We start from the raw sequence: 10,285 nt of genomic DNA on the forward strand, positions 1-10,285 counted from the left end.
ATGAAGAGGAAGGGCCCGTTCGAATGGACGGAGGAGGCCGAAAAGGCATTCCAAGATCTCAAGAAGTACCTTACCAGCCCTCCGGTGATGGCAGCCCCGTGCCCTCAGGATCCCTTGGTGCTTTACCTTGCAGCCATGCCCTACTCAGCCAGCCCAGCCCTGGTGGTGGTTAGGGAGGAGTGTCGGGCCAAGGCCGTGCCAGCCGCAGCCCCGGCCGAAGTGGAGCCAAGCCAAGCAAGCCTCGCGAAAACCACGACCGTAGCGGATGGGGATCAGCCTCAGCAGGGGGACGCACCCAGAGCAGAGGAGGCCCGGCCAGGCGACCAAGCGCTGGAGGCTCCGTCACCTCGGGAGGCGCCTCGACCTCCGGAAGACGCAGGACATGCCAGCACCCGCAACCTCGTCGAGCATCTAGTGTACTTCGTTAGCACGGTGCTACGGGATGCAAGGGCGCGATACCCCATGCCCCAGAAACTCCTCCTTGTGTTGCTAGTGGCCTCACGCAAGCTACAACACTACTTTCAAGGCCATCCCATCAAGGTCGTCTCGGCATATCCCTTGGAAAGGGTACTCAGGAGCCCCAACTCAGCCGGAAGGGTCGCTGAATGGAACATCGAGTTGCAAGCGTTTCAGCTGGAATTCAGCACGACCAGAGTCATCAAGGGAGCCGCACTTGCAGATTTCATGGCAGAATGGACGGAGGCACCAGGGCTCGAAGCGGGCGAGGATCGGTCGCTTTCCCCAGGAAGTGAAGCGCCGGACGGCTGGGTCATGTACTTCGACGGGGCGTTCTCGTTACATGGCGCGGGGGCTAGCGCAGTGCTCATATCTCCCACTCAGGACAAGCTCTATTATGTCGTGCAGCTCTGCTTTCAGCATGGAGAGAAGGTCTCCAACAACATAGCAGAATACGAGGGCCTGATAGCAGGCTTGAAAGCTGCAGCCGCCTTGGAGGTAAAGCGCCTCATCATCAAGGGTGATTCACAACTCCTCGTCAACTTCTCCAACAAGGTGTACGAGCCGAAGGACGAACACATGCAAGTGTATCTTGTGGAGGTCCGCAGGATGGAGAAACAGTTTTGCGGGTTGGAGTTGCAGCATGTGCCTCGCGACACCAATCAAGAGGCTGATGACATCGCCAGGAGGGCGTCCAAGCGGTTGCCTCAGGAGTCTGGCGTCTTCGAGGAGCGACTCTTCAAACCTTCAGCTGCACCATCACTATCAAGCACATCGCAGCCTCGGGAGGAGCTCCCTCAACTGCCTGCCTCGGGAGCCCCGGCCTGCGGCCCAACCTCAGGAGCGCTCCTGCTCCTGGCGCTGGAGCCTTAGGAGGGATGTTGGACCACAGAGTTCAAGGATTATTTGATGCAAGGGATTCTGCCAGAAAAGGAGGAGAACGCGGAACGCGTGGCGCGGCAGGCCACGGCCTACTGCATCCAAGACGGAGAGCTCTATTGAAAGTGACCGATTGACGTTTCCCTGCGGTGCATCTCCAGGGAGCAAGGGAAAGAGTTACTGGCAGACATTCACGATGGAGACTGCGGGCACCACTCGTCTTCACGGACACTCGTCGGCAAGGCATTTCGCAGCGGGTTCTATTGGCCAACAGCACTCAACGACGCAATCAAGCTAGTGAAGGCTTGTGAAGCCTGTCAATTCCACGCCAAGCAGATCCATCAGTCGGCTCAGGGCCTTCAGACCATTCCCCTCTCATGGTCGTTCGCTGTTTGGGGACTGGACATCCTTGGCCCGTTTCCTCGGGCGCCAGGGGGCTACCGCTACCTCTACGTCGCCATTGACAAGTTCACAAAGTGGGCAGAGGTGGAAGCTGTCCGCGCCATCCCGACTGGCTCAGCGGTCAGGTTCATCAAGGGCCTCATGAGCCGGTTTGGGGTGCCTAATCGCATCATCACCAACAACGGTTCGCAGTTCACCAGTAATCTCTTCAAAACATACTGTGCTAACCTTGGAACGCGCATATGCTATGCCTCGGTGGCACACCCTCGGAGCAACGACCAAGCTGAACGCGCCAACACGGAGGTCCTGAAAGGCCTCAAAACACGGACCTTCAAGAAGAAGCTGGAGGTCTGCGGCAGGGGCTGGCACGACAAGCTTCAGTCCGTGTTATGGTCTACTTGCACAACCGCTACCAAGTCGACCAGCGAAACCCCGTTCTTCCTCATCTACGATGCTGAGGCGGTCCTTCCTCATGAGGTCAGGCATCGCTCCACGTGGGTCTTGGATTTCGGTGAAGCATAGCAGGACGCCATGAGGGGGGTGGACCTCATGCTAGGAGAGGAACGCCGTCGGGAGGCTGCGCTTCGGGCTGCAAGATACCAGCAGGCACTCCGGCGGTACCATTGCCGCGACATTCGCCCCAGGACCTCGAGGTAGGTGACCTCGTGCTCAGACGGGTGCTCTCCAGGGAAGAGCTACACAAGCTCTCGCCCATGTGGGAGGGCCCGTTCAAGGTTGTTCATGTCTCCAGGACTGGCGCCACACGCTTGGAGACTCGGGAGGGGGTGCCCATCCCAAACGCGTGGAACATCCAGCACCTCCGGAAGTTCTACCCTTGAAGAAAGGCCCAACGCCTGTAAAGAAGGCCTGGCGCCTGTGAAGCTAGACGAACCAAGAAAGGCCCGGTGCCTATGAAGAAGGCCAACGCCTGTGAAGCTCATCGCCACGAGAAAGGCCTGGAGCCTGTGAAGAAGGCCAATGCCTGTGAAGCTCGCCGCCCGTGACACTCTCACGTAATAATGAGTTGGGGCTGTACATGCCCCGGAGTCTCCGGAGAGCCGCCCTCGGGCCTCGGGGCTCCCACCCACGCCCAGTGGCAGCACTTAGCTCCGCGCTGGTGAGAAGACGCCGAAGACTAGATTAGGTGTCGGATGCGGCTATTTCATTTGCTCTCTGTAGTTGGCTTGTTCGTCCCTATTTTGAAGTTTTATTGGAGTTTCTTTTAGTGTTGTTGCCGTCCCAACCTATGACTCTTTGTCTTTGTCGCCTACTTGACTCGTTTTCTCTCTGCAAGTCTCGCGAGGGGGCTACACGGGTGCCCTTGCGAGTATTTTCTGACCCAGTCTTGTGAGGCTTTCCTATCCAAGTTCGTCGTGGGAGCACTCCTCCCGGTCCTGCCCCACGGGCATCGCGATGCGAACATAGGACCTGATCCGGTTGCCCTCACGACCGAGAGCGGAAGTTACCTCTCCTGACTAATCCTTGCAGGACACAAAGCGCACGACGAGGCCTCAGCCTCGAGAAGCAAAAACTGCGGCAAGTCCCCCTGAGCTAAGTAATTCCTACACGCGAGCACGCGACGCCAAAACGCAGCACGGGAATAACGAAAATAGCATAATAGTTAACGGCAATAGTCCAGCACGCCCCTGCGGGGCCCTACACTACTCTCTCTTTGCGTAGGAAAGGGAGGAAAACAAAATAGGTGCAGCTTGCTCGGCACCGACTCGTAGCGAGGGCTCGTACTGCCTCCGGAGCTCAGTCAGACCCCTCCTCATGCTTCACCGAGGCGCGACGGCGGGCTGACCTGCTACCTCCCTCAAGGCAAGCGCGACGGTGCGGAGGCTGGTCGCGGCCACCGCTGGAGGAGCTGCCATCCCAAGGGGAGCCGCCAAGGCTTGGCGAGCTGCGAACGCCACCGGCCACGCGCCCGCCCTCATCTTCATCTCGACCATCGCCGAGGCTGGGCACCCGACCGCCGTCATCGTCTTCGGGGCAGCACCCAACGCGGCGGCCATCTTCTCCGAACACCCTCACGTAGAGGGTGGCATCGCCGTCGAACTTGAAATGCAGGGTGCATCGCCGGCTCAGGCTACGCGTGCGGGCAAATGTTTGCCAGCCGTGGGTCAGGGCCACGTTCCCGGTGATGGAGATCTCTAGTGAGGCCCATGAGGCCCTGCTGCAGCAACCGTCCGCTTGAAGCCAGAGGCCGCCAGGAGCGCTGGCCAGGAGTTCACCTGCAAAAAGCGGGGAAGCTGGAGCCAGCTGCCGGTTGGGTCCACTAACCACACGACGAACTCCGGCAGCACCTCCGCCGAGTGGAAGTGCGGCCTTCGAGGTTGTGCAGCCACAACGCGCCTTCCCTCACCCACCAGGCACCCGTCGCCGCGCAGGAGATCGCAGCTACGACCGCGGGGAGCCGCTGCGGGAGATGCAGGATGCTTGCGGGGATGACCCTGGCCGCACTTGGGCGGGGGAGAGTCAGGCCCTTCCTGACGAGCCTTTCCCTTCTCCGCGGCCGAGAACCTCTTCGGCGGTGCCATGCAAGACGGCGAGCAGCTGAGATGGGGGGAAAGAAGGAAGCGGGGAGGAAGATGCACAGCGGGGGCTAGCGCTCTCCCGCCTTTATAGCCGGAGGAGGCCAACCGTCGGCCTCCACGATCTTAGGTAATCATGACCCAATTTTGCATGCAGGGACTTGTCAAGTCGAGCAGTTGCCGAGGTAGCGTGGGGAAGCGGAGACGCCCACGTCCGATCAACCGCCACGCGACGCCCAAGGCCGCAGGCTGATGGGGCCCACGGCGCTCCGCACTTGCCCCTTCGCTTCTCCGCTAAGCCAAGTCCGAGCGCGCCTTGGGCCCGGGGGCTACTGTAGGCGTTCTGGGAATGGGGGTCCCCAGACTTGCCTGCCTGCGGCTTGCGGCGTGGCTCAAGTGGTGGCCCAGTATGGCCCATCTTCATCAGCGCAAGACTCGAGACCCTCGCGAGGAGCCAAGCCTCGCGGGGCGGACGACACAAGACTTCCTCAGGAACGGCCTCGCCAGGCAGGCTCGCGAGGAGGCGGAGAGATCAAGGCAGGGTACCTCGCGAGGTGTTCGTGACGCAAGCCATGACGATCGAGACCAGGCGGGCGCCGGCCTGCGCACTGTCCTTGTTTCCTCTTTGGTGCAAAGGGGGCAAGCATGGGCGTGGACTACCGAGGCATCAGGCAAAGGTAGCCATTTCAGTGCAACGAGACCAACACCAGCAGACGGCAAGATGGAGGTCACCGTGGAGCCCAGGACAGCGTCATCTCTAGTGCTTTTGGCAGACGAAGACCAACTTTACTCAGGATAACTTGTACTAGATGTTCCCCTTCGAAATGGTCGTTGTCGGCGCCCTTCTCGCTCAATATTTGGGAAGAGGACCAGGGCTTCTCTATATATACGGATAGCCACCCCTGTAGGGGGGCATCTGATCAGCATCCAAGAGGCGATCAAACTCACCCAAGCAGTTCATCGCACCAGCTCAAGAACACCTCTCGCGAGGCTGTTCATCCTTTGTACTGTTCATCATCAGCCCTTGAGGCAATCCACCACACCACACACTGGAGTAGGGTATTACACCACAACAGTGGCCCGAACCAGTATAAATCTTGTGTCCCTCATGTTGTTCATCATTTTAGCTTAGATTCTCGTGAGGCGATCGGACGTGGAGTGGTAGGGGAAGATCTTCGTGCGCACCCCAGAGTTTGAACCTTAAGGGTCTTCCGGAACTCTACATCCGACAGGAGCGAAATCAAGAATGTTGTTGGTGTTAACACAAACCATCAAGGGGGCAAGCATGGAATTTCTCATCAAGAACTCAATGTATGTCTCGGAAGAAGTGAAAATGTTGACGATGATCGCGACACATTTATCGAGAGGTTTCAAGAAGATGTAATCGATCAGCGACGACATCACACCAAGGGAATGGTGAAGCAAAAGGTTACTGGAACCATGGGTACGACACAAACTCGAAAGCAAGTTTGCTATTCAAGCAGAAATGATATGACGAGGAAGATCAACGTAAGATTAGCTCATTGTCGAAATTTGTGCTCCGGGAAGGACCAGGCAGCACATTTAAAATTAGCACGATAATGGTGTAGCCGATCAGGCAAGGAATGACACCAGGGAGTATTAAACTTCTCAACAACAAAGTACTAGGAGTACTGAATCACAATGTTGATTCAATTCACTAATTGGTCTTCTCGGTTGACGACAACCCAGAACCCATGGAGTGACTATGTTAGAGAAAGGTACTACTTCATCAGAAATTCATCAGATGTAGTGCAATGGGTTGATATCCTTGAGATACCAAGGGTAATACTCAAGCGTAGATCAAAATAGAGGTTGGGACGGCGTATTGATATGTAGAAGGCAAGTGTTTTCACTTGCTTGAGAAATGGAATCAAGGAGAAAATATGGTTGGAACCACGATTGCAAAGGATTAATTCACAGATACTAGATGATATTATATCAAGGAAATAGTTATTATTAAAAGAAGCTTATATGATAGGATCTACATCGTGTCCACGGGCATGAACACAAGGTTCAAGGTCGACTCCCACTTCTTCAATGTATAACCTTCCATTCACTTCTCATTTCGTGAATGGCATTAGTGTTGAAAGTTTTACCTGGTGAAATACCAGATGATTACAACCCGTGAAATCTTTCGGGTTCACACAGATTAGGAAAGGCATAGGTTCAACCCATCGGAGCATCTTAGGAACATATACCATAAACTTTTTAGGAGTAACTAACCCAAGCTCAAAAGTAGAGCATGGTTGTCAAAGCAGAGGATACAATTTACCAAAGGCATTATGTATTGGGGAAAGAACTTCTCAAGGTTTTTGTATATGAAGGACACTATCGGATGATAATTCAACAAAGGATTTGATGGTTCATAGCGGAGCTGATATGAGCATCGACAGACAGCCAGAGGAAGAAAGAATACAAGGAGATCCGATTATAGAACAACTGACTAATTCAAAGCTCAATTGCAAAGGAATTTATGATTTCCAATCAAGGGATCAAAAGACAATGTTTTGATCGAAAATGAATAAGTTCAATAGACTTAGAAGCATAACCAATCAAGGTATTGATTGGTCAAGAACCAGCTCATATCCAAATGACATCTGAGCTAGAAGGATGAATTCTAGGACAGAGGATTGCCAGCATTCACAACATATTGAATCAACGGACTCAAAGCGATAATGACAAGGGATGCCAATAAGATTACGAGACGCATGGGATTAACCAAAATGCTAGCAAGCAAGAATTTCAAGAGCATTAGGTTGTTAAGCATTTTCAAAAGAACGAATGGTATTTCGAAGACTATTCTGAAATACATGAATCAACTGGGGATGAGCGGATACTCGATAGGTGCAAGAATTTATCCATAGGGGTATTCACGTGGGTTAGAATTGCAAGGCAGTAGGCACAAAGTTTTCTCGGAGCAATAGAGAGAATTTCAGGGTATATCATAATAACAAGATCAACTGGGAATAAAAGTAAGAACTACAGGTGTATGTATTTATCCATAGGGATATTTTGGTGGTGGGGAATTGCAAAAGCAACGGCACAAAGTCTCAAGAGAATAGCGGAGAGTATCTTCAAAATCTTTTGGTGCAGCCGGCGATCATCTGAAATGATGGCTCTCCGGGAGGAAGTATTTACGAGAACCTAAAGTTTAGAGCTAGCAAAATCATTTAACCTGAAATAGAAGAGAAATCAGAGTCCCAGAGTATAGATGAGGAGTAAAAGATCCTAATACCACCCAATGGCGACGTGAGCCCGTAAGACACACAACCATGTTAGTAAAAGTTTTGTAGTGACTAGACTTGACTTCAGCCAGGGAGTGTGGAAGGGGGGTTCCTACATGCAGTCGGCTCTTATACCAACTTGTTACGCCCCCGATTCAATCGTACACTAATATTGCAAGCAAATATGTACGATCAAGATCAGGGACTCACGGGAAGATATCACAACACAACTCTAAAAGTAAAATAAGTCATACAAGCATCATATTATAAGCCAGGGGCCTCGAGGGCTCGAATACAAGTGCTCGAACATAAATGAGTCAGTGAAAGCAACAATAACTGAGCACAAACATAAGTTAAACAAGTTGCCATAAGATGGCTAACACAAACTGGGATACAGATCGAAAGAGGCGCAGGCCTCCTGCCTGGGATCCTCCTAAACTACTCCTGGTCCTTGGCGGTCTGAATGTAGTAGTAGGGACCCTCAGTGTAGTAGGGTTCGTCGTCGACGGTGGCGTCTGGCTCCTGGGCTCCAGCAATTGGTTGCGACATCCGAGAAGAAATGGAAAAAAAAAAGAGAAAGGGGGAGCAAACCAACCGTGAGTACTCATCCAAAGTACTCGCAAGCATGGATCTACACTACATATGCATGGGTATATGTGTAAAGAGGTAATGTCGGTGGACTGAACTACAGAATGCCAGAATAAGAGGAGGATAGCTAGTCCTATCGAAGACTACGCTTCTGGCAGCCTCCATCTTGCAGCATGTAGAAGCGAGTAGATGGTAAGTTCACCAAGTATCATCGCATAGCATAATCCTACCCAGCGATCCTCCCCTCGTTGCCCTATGGGAAAGCAATCACCGGGATGTTTCTGGAACTTGTCTGGGTGTGTCTTATTAATTATCTGGTTCTAGTTGTCATAAGGTCAAGGTACAACTCCAGGTCGTCCTTTTACCGAGGGACGCGGCTATTCGAATAGATAAACTTCCCTGCAGGGGTGCACCACATTTCCCAACATGCTCGATCCCTCTGGCCGAACACACTTTCCTGGGTCATGCCCGGCCTCGGAAGATCAACACGTCACAACCCTACCTAGGCACAACAGAGAGGTCAGCACGCCGGTCTAAATCCTAAGTGTGCAGGGGTCTTGGCCCATCGCCCATTGCACACCTACACGTTGCGTGGGCAGCCGGAAGCAGACCTAGCCTCCCTAATACAAGAGCAGGCATTCCAGTCCAATACGGCGCGCCCCGCTCAGTCGCTGACGTCAAGAAGGCTTCGACTGATACCACGATGTCGAGTGCCCATAACTGTTCCCGCGTAGTTGGTTAGTGTGTATAGGCCAGTGGCCAAACTCAGATAAAATACCAAGATCTCGTTAAGCATGTTATTTGAAGTAATCGCAGACGCTGACCAGGGCTAGGCCCACCTCTCACCTAGGTGGTCTCAACCTGCCCTGTCGCTCCGCCACAAAGATCCACACAAAGGTTCGTCGGGACAAATGTCCTTTCAGCCCCCAATCCGGGAATCACTCGCGGGTACTCTATGAGCTGACCTGACTTTAGTCACCTCCCGAGTGATCACGGCCCAATAGTATAGCATGGCAAACAGACAAGAATGTATGGCCACTAATAGTAAACATGCATCCTATACTAAGCATTTAGGATTGCAGATAAGGTATCAACAACTGTAGCAACAATGACAGGCTATGCAACAGAACAGGATCAACCAAAAACAGTAACATGCTACACTACTCTAATGCAAGCAGTAGAGGGAAGGAATGGGCGATATCTGGTGATCAAGGGGGGGCTTGCCTGGTTGCTCTGGCAAGAAGGAGGGGTCGTCAACTCCGTAGTCGACCCGGGCAACAGCGGTGTCAGTCTCGTAGTCTACCGGAGAAGAGGGGGAAGAAACAATAAATACGGAGCAAACACAGCATCACAAAACATAACAAGGCAATAAATGGTGCTAGGGGTGACCTAATGCAGTAGTAGGTGATACCGGCGAAGGGGGGAAACATCCGGGAAAGTATCCTCGGTGTTTCACGTTTTCGGATAGATGAACCGGAGGTGAAATGTTGCACGTTTGCTATGCTAGGGACGTGTGGCTGACCAACGGACCGCGAATTCGGTTGCGTCTCGTCGTTCTGAGCAACTTTCATGTACAAAGTCTTTTCATCCGAGCTATGTTTTATTTTATATTAATTTTCAAAGTTTTAATTCAATTTCTAAAATTATTTTAATTCAAATTTATATATTGCGTCAGCATGACGTCATCAGTCAACTCTGACTGTTGACTGGGTCAAACTGACAGGGGGGGCCAGTGTCAATGACTGATAACTGATCAACATTAGTTAGTTTTATTAGTAGATTAATTAGGTTTAATTAGTTAACTAATCAATATTAATTAAGTTAATTAATTTAATTAACTAATTAATTATTTTTTGAAACGTTCCAGGGGCTGGGCCCCACATGTCATTGGCACAAGGGCCTTAGTGGGCATATGGGTAGGCAGGCGCGGGCGAAGCCGTAGCCCGAGAGCGCGCACACCCAGGGGCGAACGGACCCGGCCGGGAGCAGGGGGAGGCCAAAGGCAACGGCGCCGGCCAGGCGGCCGGAGCGGCGACCTACGAGCAGCTGCGGAGGGGGACGGGCGCGTGAAGGCCGGTGTAGGAGAAGCAGGGGGCAGTGGGAGGCGGCACGGCAGAGCGGGCGGTGACAGGCGTCGTGGCTGCGGCTGCACCAGCGGCGCGGCGGGGCCTGGCGGAGCCG

The sequence above is a fragment of the Triticum dicoccoides genome, chromosome 4B (genome assembly GCF_002162155.2).
Source record: "Triticum dicoccoides isolate Atlit2015 ecotype Zavitan chromosome 4B, WEW_v2.0, whole genome shotgun sequence".
In the NCBI taxonomy this organism is placed as follows: domain Eukaryota; kingdom Viridiplantae; phylum Streptophyta; class Magnoliopsida; order Poales; family Poaceae; genus Triticum; species Triticum dicoccoides.